This window comes from Crocodylus siamensis, chromosome 2, assembly GCF_052110815.1.
Source record: "Crocodylus siamensis isolate JL-2025a chromosome 2, ASM5211081v1, whole genome shotgun sequence".
NCBI classification, from domain to species: Eukaryota; Metazoa; Chordata; order Crocodylia; family Crocodylidae; genus Crocodylus; species Crocodylus siamensis.
In genome coordinates, this window is record NC_143396.1 from 217,965,439 (window position 1) to 217,991,487 (window position 26,049).

Genomic DNA, 26,049 nt, shown 5'->3' on the forward strand with positions numbered 1-26,049 from the left:
CCATTTAAAAAAAACAACACATAGAGATTCACCCTAATCTGTAGGATGGCCTTCGCCCGAATCATGCAGCACATGGACTTGAGCCAGGATCTACTACATATCAGGTAAGTGGCCGATCAGGTGGCTAATATGGAGTAGGTCTCTCTTTTTGTAGTCAAAACCAAGGGAACTTTACTGTCAGAATGGGCTGGTTCCTGCAGAAAAATTTCAACAGATAGGCAGTTTCTAATGAAAAACCACATTGTCAAATAAATTCTTTCGAAATCCTCTGTATGAAAGAGGATGGTATTATAGAAGGCCAGCGTGTCTGACCATAATTTCGTGGGGGTGCATGACCACTGAGAAGTGCGACAGTGAGTAATGTGGAGATAAGCAGGCCGTTCTGGACACTTGCCAGCCCTCCTCGGATTTCACTTGTTGACTAAAGAGAACAAGGTTCAGTTCTCACCTTTGTGACATTTCTTTGTCTGTAATGGGATAATGCAACTGCAACTGCAAGTCAGAATAGTGTTGTTTTGACAGATTTGTCAGGTACAGTGGCTCAGCACCTGAATAGCAAGGGCTGCTTCAGATCAGGAGCTGAGGCCTGGTCTATATTACACAGTACTGCCAGCAACTCTGCAAGAGCCTCCTCACACTAAGCTTGCAAGTGGCAACTTCCATGTGACAGTCACTCACCGTTGGTCAGTCACCAGTCATTCAGCCGGTTCAGCATGACGCCACCTGGTTCACCAAGGTGCGCACCACTTTGAGATCCAGCCCAACAACTCAATACTGAGGCAGAGCAGTGGTGGCGGAGGAAGGAGAAGGAGACGAACCCAGGGCTGCAAATCCCAGTCCCCCAGGTAACAATATGTCCCCATTACCAAAGAACTTGTGTATCCAGAATCAGGCTCCTCGGTCACCTGAGGACCCATTAAGCCTGACGGACGTCACCCTCAACTTCACCACCTCCTCACACTAAGCTTCCAAGTGGCAACTTCCATGTGACACCCATTCACTGTCTCATCCTGGTCTTGTAGAGCCTACACATGGAAACAGCTGATGCATGCAGATCTACAGTTCGCCCATCCACTCTCCTCTTTCCTCACCTGAACTGAGCCCCACAGGAGCATATGCTTCCCAGACTCGTAAAGCCACCTCAGGCCTATCCAGTCTTGAGAAATATGCTGTCTTCAGGGAATAGTGGAGCAGGAGACAACAGAAGCCCACAGAGGAATGTGACAGAAAATACTGGAAGGAAGAAACAAGTGGAGAAAGAGGGAGAGAGGAATATTGACTGGGGATGCTAGCTGGCATCTGTGCCATACTGGGCCTGGTGCAAGGGGACCAAAGCACCACATGCGAGGAATCCTATGAGGCCACTGGAAGTGAACCCCAGTTCAAACAGCACTTGGAGCTTTCTCCGTTCAAATGGGGCTGTGGCCTGATTTTCCTTCATTCCCTCTTGGCTTGGTTGGAAAACAAAACATTTTTCTTTAAGCTACTATGGTGACTCAGATCTGTAAACAGAATACACCAGAGACACAGCTAGAGTCAAGTCTGGGCAGACATAAGAGTCTCATCTGCTTAATCCCTTCCCAATCCGGATTTGTCTAGAGCTGTCCCAAGGGGAAAGAATCCGTAGTTCTATCAAAAGGAGAAAGGACTTTTGGGGAGTATTTTAGATTGGCTGAATTAGCAGATAGAAGATCTTCTGGTGACAGACGGAGAGGGGATTTCTTACATGTAGTATTTCCCTGCCTCAGATGGACTTGGTTCTCTAGCAGTTTATTTTTGTGAATAAGAGCAAATACTCTTGTTCTGAGAATTTTCCAAGAGTGCCAACATTGTTCTTTCTATCACACAGATCTATATGTCTTGTTGAGACAAAGGCTGTGGCTGACCGCTGTCTACTAAAAGTTAATTAAATTGCTCTCAACACAATATTGACAGAATGCTTTCCACCTAAACAGCGATGCCATTTATTGCCTTCCAGACACTCTGCTTTGTATCACATTTTTCTGTAAAATACATCCCCTTTCCCACACCAAAGCATGAGGCAGGCAAGCAGTTCAGAGGAATCAACTAACTCAAATTTTGCCCCTATATCAGCCCCCAAATTCTACACAAAATCTGAAATAGATCTGTGCCCTAAAATTGAACCACTGCCTCCCAAACCTGACTCTAAGCTAGCCCCTTCAAATCAAAAACCGAGGCTCAAGACCTCTGGACAAATATTTATATTGTTCCTTCTAATGCACACAGTTTCTGTAGCTTCTCTGCTTCCTGCCTAGAGTCTGAAGCACAAATACCGAGGCAGGTTGTCCCCACGGGATTTCCATCATGGCTTCAGCCCCTGTAACATGAAAGTCAGTCAATCTCAAGTTGAGATTCCACAAGAAGGCCTGTTCTCATGGATATCTCTAGCCATCTTTTCTGATCAGTGGTGCTTGGATCAGGCTAAATAAACATTGAGCCCATATGAAGGCTTCTTCTGCGCAAAATTAATCCCATAGAAATGCAGGGTTAATCCATCACTGACTAAAATGAGGCAGAGACGAGACAGAATGAGAAAGTCAAAATTCAGGGCTATGGATGGCTAGTGAAAAACAAACCAAGAGGGTTGACTCTGCCTGACAACTTTCATGTTACAGGGGCTGAATCCTGAATATTTACCCATCCTCCCCCTGAAATCTTTTGTTAAAGGATTTGTGTTCTGTAAGCAGACCAGGCTGCCTCCCACAGCAAAGGATGAGGCGATGTTTTATTGTGGATGGGCTGGCTGCCAGAACCATTGGCACTGATTCCCCAATTAACAGCTATTAAATTAATGTTAAGTGCCTGATTCTAGGTCCCCAAAGCAAATGGAATCCAGAGTGATGGTTTCCGCTCCTGGCCCCGCTGCCCTTCAGATATGGCTGAGCACAGCAGAGAAGGAAGAGATTCCTCTATAGTGCCCTGGGATAACACATGCTCAGCCTTTCAGAAGGATTGTAACTCCCCTCAGCCAAGACTTTTGGGTATATACTTAACTGCAGGGACAGATTATCTGTCCCTTCCAATGTGTGCTGTGACAGGGATGAAAGAAATGTGCGACTTGCTAAATCCTGCCAAAAGGAAGGAACTGAGTCTCAGTGGCAGCATTTCCCAGCCTCCAGACATATAAAAGTCCCGAACACCATAGCTTTGAGGCTCATCAGGGCTTTACCAGGGTTAAGGACACATGTCTAAGGAGAGCCACTTCACGCAATATCCCAGGCATATCTTTACATCAGCTCACCCATAGGGAGATATCACAGGAATATAATGCTGGCTCTGCCTCCTACAACATTCCTCTTCCTGGTGACAGACTTCAGAGGAAGGATTTGTTTTTAAACAGATGTTTAAGTTCTAGAGGATATGCATCACTGCAGTGTCTCCTGTGTGTGTAACAAGCCAGGCAGAGAATGGGGCAGAGGTAAAATAGGAAGGCCCAGGGGACTGAGAATGATATATGAAGTCTTTTATCTCTAAAAGAAGCAGTTTCACACTGACCTGAGGCCAAAATTCACTACCATCTGCTGTCCCATCAATTGCCTCTGGGACGTGACTATATGCATCTCAGGACAATCCCTAATGGATGTTTGCCCACTTCATTATTACCAGGCTGTCCTAATCTGTGCCAGGAAGTTGGCCAAAAGCCAGGACAACACATGGCTAGCAAGATGGAACACAAAAAACTAAGGCCAATTTTTTTTGCACACGCCTTCCCTGATAAACACCACTCTGGCCTGGACCAGGATCTAGTTTTGTGCCTCAGGGGCCACATTTGGACATGGGAATAATATCTACTTCACAGAAATTAGATGAAAGGGTTATTCACGCATGATTGTAAAACATTCTGAGGGAGAAACTACCAAAGAAATCAAAAGCGTTATAGATTATATTATAGCTGACCCACATTCAGAAGACGTGCTGTTGTAGCTTGTGCTTTTAAAATAAAAACACCTTATTCTCATCCGTTTCGCCTTAATCCCATTTCAGAGCATTCAAACGGCTGCACAGACCAATAACCCTGGACAGGGTAGTCCTATGCCACATGAGCTAATCATTGGTAGTGTCTAAATGAGATTAAAAGAATGATTGCTTAACAAGAGTTTCTTTTCTTCCCAGTCTCTCCTTCCACACTTAATTCAGTTTGAGAGCTACCGCCTATTGGTGCAGAGACCCAATAATACTATACCAAAGATAGCTCAATCTCACCCCACCTCCATACCTATCACTCCCTCTCCATTTGTTCCTCACAGCCTAATAGCTAAGAGAGTTTCAGGAAGGAGCAAAACACTAAAATTTAAGGGACAAATCCATTCAGAGAATGAAGCTTAGATGCAAGAATCTTTGGGAAATCAAATCTGCATTCACAGTGGGCCAAGCTTGAGGCTGAATTTTGTGCTGAGGAAAAGCATCAGATTTACAGCTGTATCCACCAAAGACACACAGGCCAAGTACCAGCAAGGCAGATTTCCATCATAAATACAAATACACTCATCACCCCCTCAAACATAACCTGGAAAAAGCAATTCTAGGAGAGAAAGTCCCCATTCACGCTTGATCTTTCTAGTGAAACTGCCAATTGCTTGTCCCTTTTATCCTCTAACATTTCCTTGGTGCCCTCTTGTCTCAGCTGCTCAGCCAAGTCAGTAATAAAGTACCCTTCCTACTGAGCCAATGCATCTCCCAAAGCACATGTCTTGCACTTTCTTATTGGGAAGGCTGCAAATATTACTGGTCTCTAGTTGTGCCGCAAGATCCCCACAGAGACACCTCCACAGCGTCAACTGTGCATTGACAAAGTGAAATGGGCTTGAGGCAGGATCTCTGGAAGCAGACCAGTAAACACCACTTATCTGCAAGACACTCATTTCTGCTACCTGAGACATCCACACTGGCCAAAGGGCTATTTTTATTCCATCAAGCTCTGGTTTTAGGTCGCCTGTATTGCTCACTTCAGTGACCACACATAAGTTCTTACATAGTCTTTAAATGAGTAACTTCAGTAAGCACAGAAGTTCTTACTGGGCACGTCTACATGTGCAATTAATCTGCATGAATTAACCCAGGCTCAATGTGCTGCGGAGGGGCTTGCTGAGGCATTGGGGGTGCTTCAGTCGGGACCTAGCTGGCAGGCAGCTCCCACACTGAAGCACTCTCATGCCCCAGCCAGCCAGTCAGCATCTACACATGTGCTGCTACACAGGAAAAAACTCCAGAGCAGGCTAGTACTTTCACTTGCAAGTACTAGCCTTCTCTGGAATGTACTAGTTTCATGTGCCCTAATAGGGGCACGTGTGTAGACATGGAGAAATTTCATGCAGCTATTTAGGGAGCTTTGCAGTAAACTTCTTGTGTAGACACGCCCACATAGTCTTTAAATAATACCGAGCATTTATAATGCATATTGCTATTAGTAACTAATCAATCCTCATACTGCATCTGGGAGGTAAGTACTAATACCTTCATTTCTACAGGTATGGAAACCGAGGCACAGCTACGTAAGCCATATGTAATATGGTCACATAGCCAGTCAGATGTAAAACAGATATTGAAACTATGAGGCTGTCCCAATTCCTAGTCAATCCTTTAGATCCATGTGTCTCCCAAGACCATATAAGCCTTTTGCTTCTATTTGCCTTTGTCCTTTATGCTGCAGATCTTTACTCAGCTCATAGGAAGACTCTCAATATGATGGTAAGACTTTCCTAACACAGAAAAGAAATAAATGAGGTAGCTAAAGGTAAAGCCACTTCTCTCTTGCACAAAGAGCCAGCATTGAATTCTGCCAGCAAATACCTCACAGGCAAGCACAGACATTGTTCCTTTTATTTCCCTGAGGGATAATAATAACATGCCATTATTGGTAGGTAAATTGGCTTCATTATCATTTTAAACTGGGGGATTATCTGATTCTGGGAAATGGAATATGAAATCTTTACCTCATGGATTGTCAGTTTAGAACTAGCTTATTTTAGCAGTCACCCAGGGTCATTACCATGAGATGACTGTGGCCTGTGTGAAATACGTTTGCCCAGTTTGGTCTGATTCCTATGGAGCAAGAACACAAATAAACCCTCTTGTTGACAGTCACCGTACAGGGGCAGTAGTCTTTCAGCAGCACAGCAACCAAGGGGGTGGGCAATAGGGCACTAGACACGGGCAATGATTTTGAGGGGTGGGGGGAACCAAATAGCAGCCATTGTGCCAGTGACTTGACTGCCATTGCTGGCAACCCAGTTACAGAACTGCCCAGTTACACCTCCACAGAGGGGCTAAGGGCTGAACGAGCCATCGTGTCTGAACTTTCCTCTCACATTGCTAGAGAGGGCCACTTCCTTTGATTTACTTCAGGTGTTGTAGAACAGCAAACTTCTGGTACCTGGTTGCTCTGGCAATAGCTAGAGATCTAGATAAAAAATAGTCAAGACGGGCAAAAGTGGCACAAACATGTTGACATTTCAGAACGAGTGGCTTGTGGCAATTTATTCTTATCATGACCCATCTTAAGAAGCACTAATAACTCTCTCCTAGGTTTTAGTTCTCTCTGGTAGTTCGGTCTCATCTTTCTGTAAGTCAGCTGCCTATGTTCCTTGTAAAAAGAAAGCTGCTGGGCGTCATTAACCCCCAAATGGAGAGCTGAGGGATGGAGGATGGCAGAGAGTTCAGAACTCTAACGCTGGGCAGCGCAAGGTAGAGTCTCACGCAAGGACGTGGCAGCTGCTCTGTACTTGGCTCTCCGAATGAGGACTAATGGCTGTGGCACTTCTCTTGCTGCCTTGTTTTGTAAGGCCTAAGAGTCATCCATTTGTCCAGCTCTTCCGTTATCTTTCCCAGTCTTTGGCTGTGCCTGCTCTGACACACAACAAGCTTGGGAACTGTCAAGCTCAGGGGCAAGTTGCTGTACACATGAAGGCCACTATGGCCACGGACTCTGAGAAAGACCTCAGGCTTCAGAGTGTGGGCTGGGCAAAGAAAGGGAGGGAGTTGGGTGTGGATCAATGTCTGATCTGTTTTAAGAACAACAAGGCTGTTATCAGGACAGGGGAAATCATCTCTGTAATCCTGTTAAAATCATGTTAGACTAAAGCACTGCGATTACGTTGTGTACTTATCTAGCCCCTGCTACTGAAGTACTGAGCACTTCTCAGTCTTTCCTGTGATTATCCTGATAGCAACCCTGAGAAGTAGATGGATAGCAAATCGGCTGAGGGGCCACACTCAGAGTGGTGGTGCACAGGTCGTATTCGACCTGGAGGGATGTGAGCAGTGGAGTCCCCCAGGGCTTGGGCCTGCACTGTTCAATTTCTTTATTAGCAGCTTGAACAAGGGGGTGAAAAGCATGTTGTTTAAATTCGCTATGACACCAAGATTTGGGGTGAGGAGGGCACACTGGAAGAGAGGGACAGGATACAGCTGGACCTGGACAGGTTACACGGGTGGGCAAATGAGAATAGGATGGGAATAGGGTGTTGCACTTGGGCAGTAAGAACCAGCAGCATACCTATAGGCTGATGAACTCTCTTCTCAAAAGCATGGTAACAGAAAGAGATCTTGGAGTCATTATAGATTCCAAAATGAACATGGGCTGCCAATGTGAAGACACGGTCAGTAGGGCTAACCGCACCTTGTCATGCATCTACAGATGCATCACAAGCAGGTCCAAGGAGGTAATCCTCCCCTTCTATGCAACGCTGGTCAGGCCGCAGCTGGAGTACTGTGCCCAGTTCTGGGTGCCGCACTTCAGGAGGGATGTGGACAACATCGAGAGAGTCCGGAGGAGGGCCACCCGCATGATCTGGGGACAGCAGGGCAGACCCTATGAGAAGAGGCTATGGGAACTTAACCTGTTCATCCTTCGCAAGAGAAGGCTGAGGGGGGACCTGGTGGCCATCTATAAATTTACTAGGGGGGACCAGCGGGGAATGGGAGAGACCTTGTTCCCCCGAGCGCCTCCCAGAGTAACAAGGAAAAACGGCCGCAAGTTTTTAGACAGTAGGTCCAGACCAGACATTAGAAGGCACTACTTCACAGTCAGGGTGGCTAGGATCTGGAACCAACTTCCAAGGGAAGTGGTGCTGGCTCCTACCTTGGGGGTCTTTAAGAGGAGGCTTGACAATTACCTAGCTTGGGTCATTTGAGCCCAGTTTTCTCTCCTGCCCAGGGCAGGGAGTTGGACTAGAAGATCTGCAAGGTCCCTTCTGACCCTACTTCTATGAATCTATGAAAAGTAGGGTACCACTTTAGAGACAGGCATTGGAGGTAAGAGAAGCTGAGGGCCAGCTCCACGAAGCTAGGCATCTAACCCTTATTTAAGTGCCTAGCACCCATTGATTTCAAATCAGAGTTAAGTCAATAGACACCTCTACGGAGGTGGCAGTTAGCAACTTTTCCAAAGTCACATGGAAAATCTGTGGTAGAGCAGAGCATCACCCCAGAGTTTTCTAATCTAATAGTAGTCCTTTAAATCTTTATCAGACTAGCAATCCCCATGCGGTAGCCACATGAGGAGAGATACTACAATTCCCAGAACAACACACCTATTAGAACTTAGCCACCCCAACCTAGATTTCTCATTTCTCTCTGGCAATTTAAATAGCTGTTGCAGCAAAAAGAACTGAGAAATCAGAGTAGATTTCTTGTGTCTTAATCTATTTTTGTCTCTCTGCTTTCAACCAGTCATAGCAGGTTATTATCTTCTGTCCCAACTGATGCAACCTTTGTGCCAATTGCAGCACATGGTGATGTATAACACAGAATGTCTTGTATCTTTAAAAAAATAGTACCATGACAGCCATTACTGGGGAAACATGATCAGGTAACATTGTCACCCCTTCCCTACATTGGAACAGTAAGGGCTCTCCCCTTTGTCCTTTCTCCACAGTCTTTGCAGGTAAAGATGCCTCAGAGGTCACCAGAGGAAATGAAACCAGATCCAACTTGAATGGGACCAAACCTTCAGGCAGTAAAAATAATTAACTCACAAACATTACAGTAATTCCAGGTGATATACCAATCCAGTTCAGACTTGCACTGGCCATACAGGACCCATCTGCAATTCAAATCGAGTCATGAGCAAGAAAAATGAGATTCTTCTCCTATAAGGACAACAGACCTTTACACAGAGGGATGACGCAACGTGTCCTAGCACAATGTTTCTTGCCAGAGATTCTTTCCCTCCTGTATTCCAATGTGCAACACTCAGAGACACAAGAATTAGGGTCTTCTCGCTAGACCAAGACAGGAATTGCTGGTTAAATGCTAAGAGGCAGGGATTCCAACACCTCCATTCTGCAGACTGACTCTCTCAACCAAAAGACAGTTTGTAACTTAATGTGATAGAAGTAAACTCACTGCAGCTCACAAGATAACCAAGAGGGCTTCCGCAGCAATGCCGGATAAGCAGAAGTTGTGTTAACTAGACACGGCTGTCTCTACATGCAACTTTAGAAAAATAAAATCCAACTACTTTTAAGCCAACTTTGCTCTCCTCGTATCCCTAAGAGGTGTCCCATCAGTCTCATACCTTCCACAATACTTCCTAGCTATGATGCATATTGCACCCAGTACTCTCAGACTGCTTGCAGTCTCATTGTATGCATCTTCCTCCTCCCTTCACCCTGATCGTGCTCTCATGAATATTTTCCTCTACCCATTTTTCTTATGCCCCTCTCACTCCCTACATTGTATTTCTTGTGCTATTAGACTATGCAGAAGAGTTACATTTTCACGTCATCACTTTATAATTTTCTGCACGTCTCCCCTAAGGAAAGACAGAAGCAGAGAAAATGAAGGCATCGTTATTATTAGCAAACCAATGCCTCCCCCACTCCTTTAGAAGAGCAAGCAGGGGGAGTTTGCATGGAGATAGTGCTGCAACAAGGCTCACATCCTTGTTGCAACAGTCATTGTGAGATCCCACTCCACCCCTACCAGTAGCATGTCCTGGCATTGGGAGAAAGTCCTCTTCTGGGTTGACAGCACATGCAAGTAGTTCCTTGCAGAGCTTCTCTCTGGAAATACTTAGGGCAAAGAAAATGCTAGCGGCTGGAGGAATAGGATAGGGAGGGGCACAAGACAGAGCCCAAACAGGGTCTGTGGTGGGCGCCGATTAGAACACTAGAACATCCTATCTTTACATCTCTCGGTGATATCAGTAATAAACTGTGACAGGGTTTTAAATGATACATTCAGTGTTTAAAAACATTGGAGAATATTCCCTCATGCAGTAAACAAACCCCAAGATTATTCTGAGGGCTTACTGTAAAAACAAAAATTGCTGAGATCCAGTGTATAGGGAGTCTCTTCTGTTTTCTCTGGAAAGAAAAGGCTTAGAGCTTGGAGGTGCAGCCCTCAGTATTGGTGGGCTAAATGTAACTGCACAATGAAAGCCCCAAGCCATGACATTCAAGGCTGTTTGCCTTACTGTAACAGCTGCAGGATGCATCTTGGTTCAGGGATTTTGTCCCGGTGATCTGAGGGATGACCAGGAACTTTTCTTCAGCTCATTCACTTGGTATGAAAAAAAAAATCTCAAGCTGAGCAATTTGTTTCTTTTCAGAGAGCATTTAATTCCCAGTATGAGAAAAAAAACCTCAATTAGTTTCCTTAAATCTGAGCTATAATTACACCCAGCACCTACACCATAATAGCCACCTGCAACAAATGTTCCAAAGACAGAAGTCTTCTCTTGGAGAATAAACACAATTGTTGCATCCTGTATAAGTTTTGCCATGTGCTCTACCACATGTTAAACATGCTGTCCTACATTGTATGTGCTGTCATAGGCTGCACTTCTATCGCATCATACACGTCTATCAGACATTTGACTTGGTTGAAGGCACACTGTGCACATCCTAATTGTGCTGTGATGTGGATACACACTGAGACAGACTGTACGTGCACTCCCATGCCTTAGACACATTTTACTGCATGTGCACATGCTAAGCCATACAACCACATATACCTGGTAGGTGGTATCCTACACACATTTGCTTTTCTCAGAAGGTGCCTGACTGGTTACCGATGAACGTTTCAGTTGCTATATATAGTATACAAGGTGCAATCTACTGGTTCAGTGGCTCCACTTTTTAAACATGTTTCGCATTTGCTTTCCATTCTCTCTCTAGTAATATGGTAGCTCTTAGCACTGAGCTGACTGCAGCAATCCATCAGTGCAGAACTATTGTAGCTCTGATGACTCAAAACAACTGCATTTCCAGTTTCAAAGCAGCACCAGAATCCAGCTTGTCGTCTTAATAATTAATTGGACTGCCATGCCAAACAGCATACAGATAACTGCCTTACTTGTTCCACCAGGCTTGGACTGGAAACTCAAAGATAGGCTGTAAACTTCTCAATAGCTGCTAACAAAGGATATGGAGAGGCAGCGGTGGGATATAAGCTTCCCTCACTCCAAAATGCATGAAGACTTCTCTCCAGATACTCTGACTGGTACTCGGATGATTTGGGTGTCCCTAAAATGTTACAAAACATTCCCCAAGGCATTAAGGGAGGGGAAGGAGGAGAAAGCTTAATGGGGAAGTTGTAAGAATATTCGTTTTCATGCGTTTTTTGGGGTTTTTTTAAAAGACCACTAAATGGCCCCACATACTCCAGCCTGGTGTATCTGGGGTACAGTCTGGGAGCAGTGGATTTCTATTGGGTAACACCGAGGAGGAGGGGAGAATCCTCCTTCCAGGCTAACAACTTAAGAAGGCCTTAGACTCAGGACAGAGTCAAAAATCAAATTCCTTTCAGCACTAAAAATCTGCTCTCCTATCTCAATTGAGGGTCCTGAGTCAGGTTCAGTAAGGAAATACTAGTGGGAAAGATCCTTTAAAGAAAATTTCTTTATTTTACAGTGGTCCTGAACAGCACATTAATTGCACCATTGTAGCGGTAGTGTTTTATTTACTTATTGTAAAAAAGGGGGTGACTCAACCCCTGTTTCAATTGCTAGCTTTAAACCTCCTTTGACCCCCAAACAATCCACAATTTGCTTTCACGAACCTAGATCCCTTATCTCCTGCTTTCAGAAGTCCTGTTACTGTGTTTCAATATTTAACAGAAATTGTAATAAATAATGCATTAGCACAGAAATTTCAGTTCATTGAGCCATATACAGTCTTAATCTGCACGCATAGTCTTGATATATACATTTTAATAATGTTACATTTTACAGAGAATAACCAATGCATTCTTATAGCAAATTAGCTGTACTACATCTCTGGCAAATGATATAGCTGTTGTCAGTACAACTATTGGTTATGAACAGTTTCATTTTCATAACTTAAAAGAGCTACAAACATCTTTACTTAAAAATATTTTTTCGTCACCTTTGGGGTCATGACACCAACAATGAAACTAGCCGATTTAAAGTGCCCGACTGCAATTGTATTAAGGCATTTTGAGGGGAGTTCAGTTTTTTAATCAAACTGATATTATTTTCTTATCTTTTAACATTTGCTAAGACTTCTCATTTCATAATTAGCAAATTGTGACTAATATTTTCCCAACATCCACCCAGATCTGTGTTCTTTTTTGTACAGAAGAAGAAGAAAAGAAAAGGGTTGGGGGGGGGGAATACGATATTTTTAACAGAAAAACATGGTCTTTGGTTTAACCAAAATCCTACTACAGCACCAACTATGAACACCCAGGCCCCCCATCAGCCATAGACCTCAAATCCCAAAACTTCTGTGGTAATCTTACCTTCAAATCTTGCTATGCCAAGGTGAGCTGGGCATCCCCCTCACCTTTTGCAATGGACTAAGACTTCTCTTTATAGCCCTAGAATATAAAGAGATCTCCTGGGATATCAGACCTTCAAAGTTATATTATATGGAAAAAGTAACTTAGTCCTCTATGCCCAAGAACAACATACCCATTTCAAACTCATGTCAGGGTAACTGTCACTCAGCTCCCCATCATGCCTTTTTCAGAGCAGAGCAGCAGGTTGTAATTCATATCCAAACTTTGCCAAAATTCAGGTGACATTTGGAAATGGGCATTTTAATTGAAGCCCTTTGCTAACTGTAGATATTAACATAGGAAACAGGACTGGGAGAAGCCTCCTGGATTCCCAGACAATTGTTAACTGAAGCAATCCCCCAAATCACGGCTTCAACATACTAATGGGTAGGTACTATGACGATAAACATATTAGAGGGAGCAAGGAAGTAGTGAAAGTGCAAGATGTTAATATATGAAATGTGATATTGTCTATACCCACATATTGGCCCTGTAGTGTGAAAGACTGATAGGCATCAGCTTTCAGCTCCTAGCTGTGTTCATTCCCTGGCATACCAGTTTCTTATCACCTGCAGCATAGGAATGCTTTTTTTTTTTTTCTTTAACTTTTCCCTAAACAACTCAACAGTATTAACTACCACTCATTACTCCCAATTACAGTTTGAAAGGCTATCACTCCTTAGCAGCTCTTTAGGCAGAAAATACACACACATGCAGAAGTACACTTGGCCAGATGCTTTACAGAAGGCATTGTGATGGTAATGGATGACAATTAACATCTGAAAACTGGAACCTTTCTCGCCCGGTACACACACACTCCAACTACTTTGTACCCTGTCCCCAGCCAGTGAAATCACCATCACATCTTTCTGATACCTTCATGGTTTCTATGGCAACAGACTGATGCTAGAAAAGTGAGATTTAAAATCCCCCTGCTTGGGCAAGCAGTAGTGTGGAGGAAGAGAGGGAATAAAGGTGGGTTCAGGAAAGGGGAAGTTCTGATATAAGCGATGCTGATGGCAGGGAGTGAGGAGGGAACCAGGCAGGAAGATGAGAGAGTATGTTTTAATAATTCACAAGAAAATGGAAGAGAACTATTTCAAAGGAATTTAGTCACCCTGTAATTGGACTGTGCTCAGTACACAGAGCAGGGGCAGCATTTCTCAGTGCAACCCAACCCTGCCATGGCCCACAGATCAGTACTGAATGACAGCCAGATAAGCTCTTTCCTTCCGAGGCCAGCAGTCCTTTCAGAGACAGCCATCTATTTTTAAGTGGAGAGAAGTGTTTGGTGGATAAAGCAGGGTGCTTGCAGACAGAACACTTGGGTTCTATTTCTAGCTCTGCTACTGACTTTTTATGTCACCTTAGGCAAGATATTTAGCCTCACAATGCCTCTATTTCCCCCACCTTTACACTGGAGATAATATCAGTTCCCTGAGGTCAGGGCAACTGAAATTAATATTGAATAATTAGTAAGGGAAAAGTTGTCTGAGTTGTTCAGATCAAGATACTTCTTATGTGCCACTCCAAATCAGACAACCGTGCTGTTTACTACCCTTCATGCTTATGTTATATAATCAGTGCTTCAGAGAAAGGCCTAAATCTCCCCCAAACCATGTAAGTTATACAGTAATTGTCATGATGACAAGGGAAGCTTTTCATAGCCTCAGTGATGATAATCAATGTATGCCCTATGCTCTGAGCCCTGAGTTTTCTGTGTGCATCCATTTACTAGAAGCAGGAGAGAGAGATGAAGGAATCTTGGAGCAAATCAGAACAGGAAAAAAGTTGCTATCAGCTCCATACATGCAAGTGGCTCTTGGAAAAATCCCCTTTGCTAGGACAGTAAAACAATACCATCATAAAACAAACCAGCCATGTCTAATTCAATGTAGTTGAGTGGGAGAGGGATCCCACCTGCTTCAAACTCACCTGCGATACCATAAATTGCTATTTTTCCCCATTTAGTGCTTGACAAAACCAATTTAACAGTACCCACACAGTTTGTGCCCAGAATACTGCCCACTCAGCAGCTGATACTTGATATTTTGCTTTTAGGTACTCTGCTAACCCAGGGGAAAACGCAAGTGTGCCTGTGTATGAGAGCATGTGTACATGCCCCATGAGCTGTCAACTTTAGAATTACATACAGATCAACAAGGCTCTTTGAACTGCCTTAGTGTGGAATGTGTGACGTTTAATCTCACCCCTCTCTTGGATTTCATTATGTGCATCCGCAGCATGGCTATTCAGTACTCAAGTACCTTTCAGAGCAGCTTTCATTGGTAAAAGGGAATAAATGAAAGGAACTTGTACAGACAAAAAAGGCACTGCATCTGATAACTATTCCAGTAGTATCTCCCTATATGAAAAAAGTTGTTATAATATTACATCCTTATTATGATGTAAGGAGCCTACATGGAATGGGCAAATTTACTTAAATAGTAATAGTAGTGCTTTAAATGTATTACAGTAGCATTTAGACGTCCCTGTCATGTCAAGGCCCTATTGGTCTATAATGCCCGCACTTGGGATAACTGATTCTTGGACACTTTAGCTTATTCATGCACTTTTTGCTGGTACGGATTCATGGGGTGGAATGACCAGGGAAAGGGAAGGAATTAATTCTAGGCAACCTGTCATTAGGGCTAAAGTCCAGACACAGACAATCAAAAGCATGAGGCTGAATTGATTCAATCTTTGCAGGTAATCTAAGATGTGCAGATTGAACTAATAAGCAGGTGAACAGACGTTCATTTTTGATTCTGGAAATGCAGCCACATATCTGCAGTAGCTCAGGCCAGAACCTGGAGGGTGCTAGAGCTGGACATCTGGGTCTGCTCAGCTGGAGCAGACAGCTTAGGTCAAGGCTAACCCGCCCACCTATGGGTGGGGGGGAATTGCAAAGCATCCTAGGACGCTGGGGTACTGTAAGTTAACTTACAGGGATCTGGGACAGAAGTTCAATAAACTGATTCAACTACAATCATTTAAGTCTGATACTACATCCATTCAGATTTATCTTACACTGGTTTTGGCCATTTTGAAAGTGAGTTACGTGCACTGAACTTTTGTTGAACCAGTTTCCAATCACTTAAACTGGTTTGTGTGTAATTTCTGTCCCTAACTTAAAGGGCTAAATCCTTAGCAGACAACCCCTGCTAAGCCAAACCCACAAAAGGAATAAGTTGTATATGGCTGCAGGAGTGATGACAGCACTTCTTAGTGGGGAGGAGATGGGGCTGGTCAAATCCTCATTTCCAGCTCCAGTTTTCTTTTACCAGCCCCAACCTCAGTTTTAATGTGTGATATAGCCAAGCAAAGGGGAGACTTGGAACATAATCCCCATATTTGAACAGAAAAGTTAAGTTATGATCTCCCCACCTCCTCCTAATCTACCTGAAGAGTTAAACTTGTCATTCTGAAGGAATGCCTTTATTGAGAAAGAAGGGAAATGCACTCTATTGGCTGTCCCTTTTCAACAGTCCCTGTCTCCTGAAAGCGGTCCTTTTTCATATGGGTTGCAAATGCCAGGCAGCGAGTAGGGACAAGGCTGATGCATTGTCTGTGAGAGTGCAGTGCCCCAGAGTACAGTCCATAGTAGACAGAAGTTGTCAAGTCTGCAGTGGTGCTGCCAAGTCATCAAAATCAAGAGCAGCAGTGGGGAAAGCAGAGGTTGCCAGGTACCTCTTACAAGAAATATACCTCAGATAACCCCTGCTGTGTAACTGTAACTGAAAACCCCACAGGTTTCAAATACAACAAGGCCTGATAATATCAGCATAAAAGAAAGAAAATGCCCATCTGGCAGAATCTCCTGTTTGAAAGAGCCTAGGGGAAACAGAAGCGTCATATTTCAGTTGATGCTTCCTGGCTCCCTTTCCTGTGGTTTCATTCAGATCCAGCGTCAACCCCTTAAGTCACACTACCTATCCTTCTCTTCTAGCTTTAGTTTGATCTTAGGTACTCATGGCAAGGTGGGGGAAGCACAACTTGTTTTGTTTTGTTTTGTGCTGTGGGTTGGAGTAGTAATTTGATTTGGTTGCAACAGCTTGACTCTAATGATTTATTAATGTATCTGGATAAGATCTACTTTCAATCCATCTTATTCATTTGCAAGATTTAAATGGTAAATTCGTTGATATCAGCTAGGACACAACTGATCAAAGATGAATGGGCTTGTCAAATCCAATCTAAGCTGTGATGGGCAATGACCAGGATTTGTGCAGCAGACTAGAAGAAGCGTATTTTAAGACAGCGCAGGCTACATAAAACTGTTGAGAGTGTGTTTGTGTTCCAGCTCCTGTGTACTCAGTGGTGTGTCAGTCATAAACAAGTGTGTCCTAAGACCTGTACTGCCAACATACAAGCTAATGACCTGCCCTTTGACAACAAAAGGATCTTAACTGTATTCCCACTTGCCATCACAAAGTCCTGAGTGGCTAGGGATCTCGTACTCCATAATCAGATTTTCCATGTTCTTCATTCCTATTCAGTACAGCCCTTGAGTTCCCAGTAGATTCACAGTGCAGTCCTTAGCAGAACAAAGTTTGGGGTCCCCTATATTATTAAGCCTCTCCTGTAGTTACTTTTGTTCCAACGTGCAAATATCCCAGACAAATATCTTTACTCACATGACAAATCCCTTTTGCAAAGCAAATATCAACCTTACTTCTCTATGAGAATATGAGGAATTGGCAACACCATGCCTGCAGTTTTATTTTGCTCTATAAGAAGCTCAGTCAGAGCGGTGCAACACATTGGCATGTGTACTTACTTACCTTACCCTTCACCCCTCTGGTGTTATGCATGTAACTAAATGGTCAACAAAGAGAATTCAGGGCCTTTTAAGTCCAGGAACTTGGACACAAATTATTTTCCTAACAGAAACATACGACTTTCTGAACTGGCTCTATTTTAAATAAAAATAGTTTACATTTCTATAGTTCTTTTCATACCCAAGGGTCCCATAGCTCTTTGTATGCTAGATCTACTTGCACTAGAACAGAACTCTTCACAGTGTCTAGCAATCCTTCCTGAGAATTTCTGTCTGTGGATGGTTCTTATTTGGTCCCCGTTACCAAAGGAGCAGAACACTTCAGAGCCTTTGATACATGTATTTCACAACAGCTCTGTGACGCAGGGATTATCCTCTTCTACTGTAGCTGAAGAAGTGAGATCCAAAGAGATTAACTGACTTGCTAATGGTGGCACAGGAAGTCTGTGGCAGGGAAGAATGCAAGCCAAGAAGAATGCTGTTTCCAGCTGACTTTCTGAGGCCAGGGATGCCTGGTAGGATTTCCTGAATCTAAACACATTGCCATAGTCTTCCAGAAAGGCACAAAGGGATCTTTTAATGACCAAAACTAGTGTTGGAGATCTATACTGTGCATCTAATATGGCACCTCTAGCACTCTCGACAGTGCTGAGTTGAGCATGCACTCAGTCAGTGAACAGAGGCAGCTAATGGAGTCACCAGTATAATTTCCTGAAGATTTGTGGATTTTCTTGTTAGGTTTTTTTTCAGTTGGTGCCATGGGCTCATACTTCTTACTTTACCCAATGAACAGGGATTAGTTATTACATATGGGGCCATGGCTGCATGACCTTACAGACTGCTTTGCCCACCTTAGTCACGAGGCTGGGCTGTTGCTCCTGCCTGGCCTTCCTCCTGCAGCTCCAGGTCACACAATTGAATGTATCTTATGTTCTTAATAAAAAGAGGGATTTCTCTATGGGAAGCCACAGAAGGAAGCTGTGAAGGGAACTGTGCTCTGACTCCATGAGATCACCCCATCCAGCAATGGCCAGCTGGCAAGTACAGGCTGACACTCCTGCACTTGCACAGCTGTATACATTCATTCTGCCACCTCTTACCCCATGACAGACACATGAGGACCAGAGAACAGTTGTTTTAAATTTAGGGTTGGTTACGTCAGGGAAGGATGGGAGAAACAGTGTGGGGATCCCACAAGTGCAGATAGAAACTCCATGGCATGCAACAAGCAAGCCTAATGTAGTAACAGATTTAGCTACAGATCTCATTTCCCCCCAGCCTTCTGAATGTGGTCCAACACATTCACAAACCAAACCTCTCTCTTCCCCCACACAAATGGGTTATTAAGGAAGAAATGATTTGCTGTTTTCCCAACCAAACAAAAGCTTTCTGTGGATATACAGGTCACCACAAAGAGCATCTGGAACCCTGTCACATCTGTGATCTCTCACCAGCCTTTGCTGTGATAATCTTGCCCTTTTCCCAGTTTTTGATAACAGAAGGCCTACCATTCAGACTGCCATGAACTGTGCGCTCTGCTACAGACACACTCAGTGGCCTTGGCTAAATCTATTTGCTTCTCTAACTCAACTTCTCTTCTGCAAAAGGGGAATAATAATCTTGACTCCGTTCCCCCAGGGAGAAGTTGCAGGGACATTTGATCACATAAGTAGGCAACCCAGGTTAGAGAAACTGAATCAAAAGGATATGTAACCAATTCATTCAGTCAAATATAGTCACTGGTCATACAGACAATAGGGTGAGAAATGTATCTCCATTATAAAACAGAGTAGAGAGTTTAGCATAAGGACTGAGTCAGGGATCCCCTCACATTGCTGTGCCCCACTTTCCCCATCTATAAAATGGGGATAACAACACTAATGGCTCCATAGCAGGGGTGGCGAGACATCTCTAGTTCATTTTCATAAACTTATATAAGATTTGGAAATAGGATACACCAGAGAAGGATAATGTGATATTACATTAATAACAACAACAGTGCAATAACAATAGTTGTTGTGGTAATGATTGCTTGTTGTCATTTGTCATATTAGATGAATATTGCTGCCTAAAATTTCCCTTGGTATTTAATCTTTGCAGGCATTTTTCAGCTCTGTGAGTAAAGTTAACTCTTTAAAGGGCCAGAGAATCCTAGCTAGTCAAAGAAGAAACACATTTTATAGGAAATGCTAAAAGTTATGTGAAATGGAATCTTGCATCGCTGGTCACCTCCCACGTTTAATCTGCTCTAGCGAAAGTCTCTGTGCTTTTGGAAGTCTGCAATTTTTATCCAAAGATTTGTTTTCAAGTATCTATATTTAAAATTTGAAAACAGAAGTTCTGCTTTCTATAAATAATGGCCCCATGGTGCCAAGGTTGCCAGACCTTTCCTGTTGGCTCAAAGCCAAAAACAGAAAATAAAAAATCCCAATGTTATTTTTGTGTATCTGTGCATTTTTCCATGCAAGGGAAAGGGTTGACATCTAAATACATCATAGCAAAACACAGGAACATGGGATTTGCATCACTGTATTTACACAGTAGTCCCACTGGCCTGCTGTCATTTCAAATTGGACCAATGGTCCAGATTCCTACCTCTTACCATAATATTTTAGGTCATTGGTCCATATATTTTGGTATCCTCCCTCTAGCAGTGAGAGATACTTTTTACATATATATTATATGGATTGTGGTAGCATTTATTCCGAGATTTGGACCCCATTGTGTTGGGCATTCTCAAAACACATAGCAAGAACCAGTTAATGCCTCAAAGAGTTCATAGTTCCCCATTTCAGGAAAAGAAATAGATCCCACAATACAACTGGGGTCAGGGTGTGGGTGTGGTCATGACAAATACTTCCTGAGCACTGTTTCTACTGTACTTAATATTTTGAATGTTCAGGAAATGAGACTTCATATTTGCACCTTACTGCCCCCACTGACTTCTGCTGGAGTGCATAATGATCTGCACACAGCACAACCAAAAGATACATTAAGCGACTGATGTAATAGAGAATTCAACGGAGAGACATTTTGCTTTTGATCAGCTTTAAATAAAGACCTACTGCTTTTGTCTACATTGGGTTTGGCCAGTGAAGGTATTTGGCTGGGTTTCCTCTATCACATTTCCAAAGATCCATGCCCTGAATCTTTCTAGAGACAAACCTCTGGAGAAACTCCTTGGACCAGATGATCTCCTTCCCTTCCAACCAATTATGCATCTTTGCAATGGAACTCCAAGCAAAACGGACAAGTGTCACTTGAGATCAAATAGCATAAATCTTCTCTTCTCCCTCTCAACTTTGAAAAGTAACCAACCCAGAGGAGAAATCCCCAAGGGGCTGTGAGGCCATACCCCAGCCCAGTAATGAGAGAACGAAAAGCCAGGGTATGTTTGGAAGTTTCAGATTTGCCTCTTCCCGATTACAGGGAGACCCCTTGAGTTCTGCAGCAGGGAGGGTGTCAGGAGTCAGTGAGTTTGCATGAGCTCAACTGTACAACTCTGAGCACGTGCAGAGAGTATTTTTACATCTTCTGAAACTCCGTTATGGTTTAAGTGGCTTTCCTGCTGTGTGCTAAGAACGTTAATGTCATTTCTTTTGACGTTAATGCTGTTCTGACGAGCTTCCACATTTTTGGGAAATCCCCCTCTTGAAAGTGTAATGTTAATATTTTGTGTATGTTTCCTCGCACGTGGACATTAAAAAAAATTATACCACAGTCTCTGTGACTTACCAGCTCAGCGAGACCTACTTCATGAACCACCTCCTGTATATTAATCAGAATCAACTTAAAAATAGTTTTTCCTCTTGTGCATGCTATAATTTCTCATCATACAGCTTCATTGGAGGTAGCACTGCTGTAAACAAGGTATTGGGTTTCTCCTCACATTCCTCTCCCCATTTGTGTAGGCCTGCTTTCTATAGCTAGAGGTGATACAGATACTAATAACTAATAAGATGCCTTCCCCTCCCCTTTCCCCACTCCCCACTTGGCAGGCTGGGGGTGGCAGAGCAGTTAAGGAGTCAGTACAGCTGCAGAGATGTAAGTTCAAGGCTGGCTCTGGACTCACACCAGAGGTTGCCTCCAGGCAACTGTCATTCAGTTGACATAGTATGGGGCATTCAGGCTAGGGCTGGTCAAAGGAGGCTGCACCTGACACCTTGCTACATGTGCTCCCTTATGTACATGTTGGCTGTAGAAACTGGTGTGCTTTAACCACAACTGCCCAACCAACTTCTAGGTTTGGGCACATCTCACTACTTGGAGGCTTGCCTACATGAGAGCTCCTGTTATTGTTGTAATACCCAAAAGCAAGAATCTCATTTTTCATGGTGAAAAAAAGGCAACTGTCTACAAGGTGCAAGGCTGCTTCAGAACAGAGGGAAATGAGAGCAAGAGAGGCCTCATCTAGACTTTTGAAGCAATGTTTTTTTCAACTGATGCGACTCAATTGAGCTAGCTGAACTTGATCAGAAACTCCTCTCAGCAGCAGCAAAGACAGTTTATCACTTTTGGCTTAACTGACATGCCAGAAACAGAGCAAGCTAGAAGGGTTAATTGATATTGGTGAAGTACTCAGATAATATGCTCACTGGGACCACATGAACACTTACATATAGCTGTAAACCCAACTGGATTTTTTCTACTACTGACTTTCTTGTAATCTCTTCCTCAGGCATCATACTAGGCAGAAGGCAGGGCAGGGTACCCCTGTAGAAACTAAACGGTTGATGCGTAAGCTTTCACAGACAACAGACAACTCTCACGTGCTATGAACCAGTTATAAGATGCCACCCTGAATTGCCTTCTGCCTGACTTGAGACAAACACAACCAGTGACTTCTATACATACACATCATACAAAACAATCCCATTCAATGATTGATCCTTATGTCCCAGGTACTCAAGTGCCACTCCTCTCTTTCCTCATCTCTAAATCCCCAGCCTCTGCTGTATCCCACTTCTTCCTTTAGTTTATGGCATTTCTTACATCCATCTCTTCCTTTCTGTTCCTAAGGCCAAAGCTACCTGCCCTAGCCTCTTGCTGCACTGTCCCTCACTATAGTTTCCCCAACATCCATCTGGTTTCCACCCCACATATCCAAAATGCCAATGATGAAAGTAATTCTACCTACATCACTCTCCCCTGCACCCCAAGAGCTACCAGGTTGGTACTCCACCTTCTAATGTATCCATTGCAAACCCATTATGTCATGTGGAAGACTCACCAAAGCTCTTCTCCGATCTCTCTGCTCTCTCCATCCTACTCTCCATCAATTTATGGTGTTGTATAACTGAAAGAGAGTCCCTGCCCCAAACTGCTGACAATTGAGACATCACCATCGTATACCACCCAAGATACACTCAGACAGCTTATAAATATCCCTTTCTCCTTCCATCTACCCATTTTGGTTGCTGTTCTGTCCTCTGGAGTCTTCTCTTGTGACCTGCTCAGATTGAGGGACAGGCACTATGCCTTGGTTTTCTATGTAAAATACCAGAGACACCCTTACTGTGCTCCTGCAGATGTCAAATTGCCAGCATTGTCTATAATAAGGATTCTACAGATGGAGCTGGGCTGGCTCTGTTGATAAAGATGATGATGAAGTCTGAATCCAGTTTATTCTCTCAATGGTGAACAGGCTTTGCGAGGAGAAAACTGGAGGGAACTAAAAAAACTTTTTTTCAGTCTGAAAAGTAAGTAGTGACTGGCAGATTTACAGAGCAAATACTTTAGCGAGAAAGTGTCATTAATCCTTAATGCCTTTTCTGGCCATCGCTTTAGAAGGAGCGTCTCCCCCAATTTACGAAGCTCTGCTTTCCAGAGAACGAATTAACTCACAAAAACTCACTGCGAGCCCCAGCTGCCTTTGCCCACATAAGTAATACTCTGAAACAGCTCGAGTGTCTGCGGGTAGGATGAAATCTAAGAGCAACATCATAAAAACAGCCCTGTCCATGAAGACTATGCCCCCTCAACTCCTGACATCCACCATCCTGACTGGGCAGAGAAGGCATCTCCTCTTACTTGCCCCAAGGGGAGTTTAACGTGGGTAAATTTGTAAGTGATTAAAGCCAGGAAAAAGTTGCTGATTTATAGCAAGAAGAAGGAGAAACAGAACTGTAGATATGAATTTTAAAAAGCCATCCCCAGGGGTAGCTTTAATGACACAACAGCTCAGATTCTGCAAGTAGGGAGTTTTTTTAGAAAATAATGCCACATTTCACAGCATGTCTCTCACTCTAAGGTTTCCTCTAGATACAAACATGCCATCATTTCTGTTACTAGAGATAAGCATGGAGACAGTGAGAAACAAAGGAATCCCCTCCTCAGTTCCCAGGCTGATAGATGCACACTGAGGGATATCCCTGATCTCCTATGCAGAGCAGTCACATATCAAAATGCCGACCTGTGCAAATACTACATGCATATTTAGTATGTGGGCACATCCATGTCAACAATCACCAAAAACGGCTTTCCTCATACTTTTTAAATGTATATTATACAGTCCTAAAACAATACAGCGCTGTGCAGATCCCTCCACACACATCCCCACACACCCCCACCAACATTTGTTTGCTCAAGGGAATTTTACATCAGTACTTTAAGAGGAATAAGCAACCTATGCAACCAACTTCTGTTTCAGTCAATAAGAAAAAGCAGAAGGCATTTCACTGCTGGCTTATTTTCCTGGGCTATTTGTCACCTCTGAGCAGGAAGTGACTTTTAATGCACCATGTAAAAAAAAAGAAAGGGAGGGAGGAAGAAAAGAAAGCTTTTCCTTTGCCTTGCAACTTTCCTTTGCCAAAGCCGAGACAAATGATGGTCTTAACAAGGGATCAGCAAACCTCAGCAAACCTCTCTCAATGCTCCAGCAAGCCGGCCAGAGGCACAAAGACGAACAGGGGAGCAAAGACGCATCAGTGCTTCCCCAAGACAGACAATGAAAGAAAGCAGCATCAGTGCTTCCTCAAGTCGCAACCTGCTTGTGAGCAGCACGGCGGTAGCCTTTGTTCCGACTTAGGAAAACCCCTAAAATAGTTTCTGCAAGAGCTGCCAGCCAGAGCTGCTCAAACTACTGAGAAGCAGAGAAACATTTGCAGAGAGAGAAACCCAGAAATGCTGTCCGAGTAACTGGAGGGAGAGAGGCAAGCAAACGCATGGAAATACAGCACAAACTTACTGTCTTACAGCATGTTCCTCCTTGAGCAGGAGGTTTTTTGGTCTACAGGCTGCCGCTCCATATGAAAAATAATCCCACAGAGACCGACTGCATCGCGCTGGTCAGTTGCAAGAGGGAAACTGGCTCGGCTGGGAGCAGCCCCTTTTGCAACATGCATTTATCATAATAAAAGAGCCAAACCTAGCACCTCCTCTGTGTTACCATACTAAACCAATCACACGTTGCAAGGAGAAGCAAAACTGCTCTGTCGCTGCCACCCACTGGGTGGTGGTTAGCTTGAGACATCTGCAGGAACTAAGCTTGTAGAAACGAAGTCTGTGGGCTGTGTGTTTACCGTAATTCACAGACCCCTCGGCGCATGTCCTTTTCGCGTGTGTGTGTGTGTATGTGTGTGTGTGGCACCACGCTCACTGTAAAGCTATAAATACATCAAGCATGTTCTTCTGATAATTCTAAAGTGAGATATACGCACATGTGCACACAGATTAGCTCATGGGCATATACACTTTACCATGTTACCAGGAAAAATGCACCCTCCGCATTATTGCGACAATAAATCACCCAGGGAACTTGTACAATATAATAAAATACCCACTAGATCCATCAAGCTAGTGATGCTCAGATCACTAGCTTGAAGCCCTTATTGCATTAAATAAGACACCCCAACAATGCATATACATGGTGCAGCACTCAAATGAACACACAACAAGCAAACAACTTATGGCCTGTGTGATTTTTCTTGTGCCTTACAATCCAGTTGGGGATATCAGGTCCCACCTTCCCTCATCTTTTTGGTCTCCTCCTCCCAACCCTGTCACTGTGTCTTCTTACATCCATCTGCCTTTGAAACATCCCTATCACATCTATTGAACCACACTTAGTACTAAAAACCAGGAGCAGCAGAAGCCTTAGGGACACAGTATCAAGTTCAAAATAGTTCTCAAAATACCCAAGAAACTCAACCCCAGCCAAAGGCACATATCAGAGAAATCAGCCAGCGTTGCAACATTCCTTGAAAGCTGGCACATTTAGGCTTTGTCAAGTGGCTTTGGCTATATCAAACATACAATATTAAAACGGTTTACACCTAGGATGCTGGAGACTTACCACTACCCTGCTATCCATATCTATTTTTCTTTAAATGCAGTAGACTAGGTGATCCTTGAGGTCCCTTCCAACCCTATGGCTCTTTGTGTAACTACAAGTTTATGATACCAGAGTAGGATTCTATGTACAGCAGATCTGACCAGCAAAACCCTTGAATGCTCCAGTCTTATTCTCCCTTGTTCAGAGCTCCAAAAGTTCAGGTAATATATTG

The 26,049-nt window shown here is 43.6% G+C and overlaps 1 protein-coding gene across 3 annotated transcripts in view; it reads right to left on the reverse strand.

Annotated features, from left to right (window-relative positions):
• Positions 1–25,008, reverse strand: part of TP53I11 (tumor protein p53 inducible protein 11) — a 53,289-nt gene extending 28,281 nt beyond the window's left edge. Inside the window, exon 1 of one of the 3 annotated variants that reach the window (XM_090032990.1) lies at positions 24,740–25,008. The gene's annotated coding sequence lies outside the window, so the exon portion shown is untranslated. Of the gene's footprint in view, positions 1–12,726; positions 12,795–24,731 lie in introns of those variants that run through there. The other 2 variants (XM_090032989.1, XM_090032991.1) reach the window with 2 other exon arrangements.
• Positions 25,009–26,049: the final 1,041 nt, after the last annotated feature.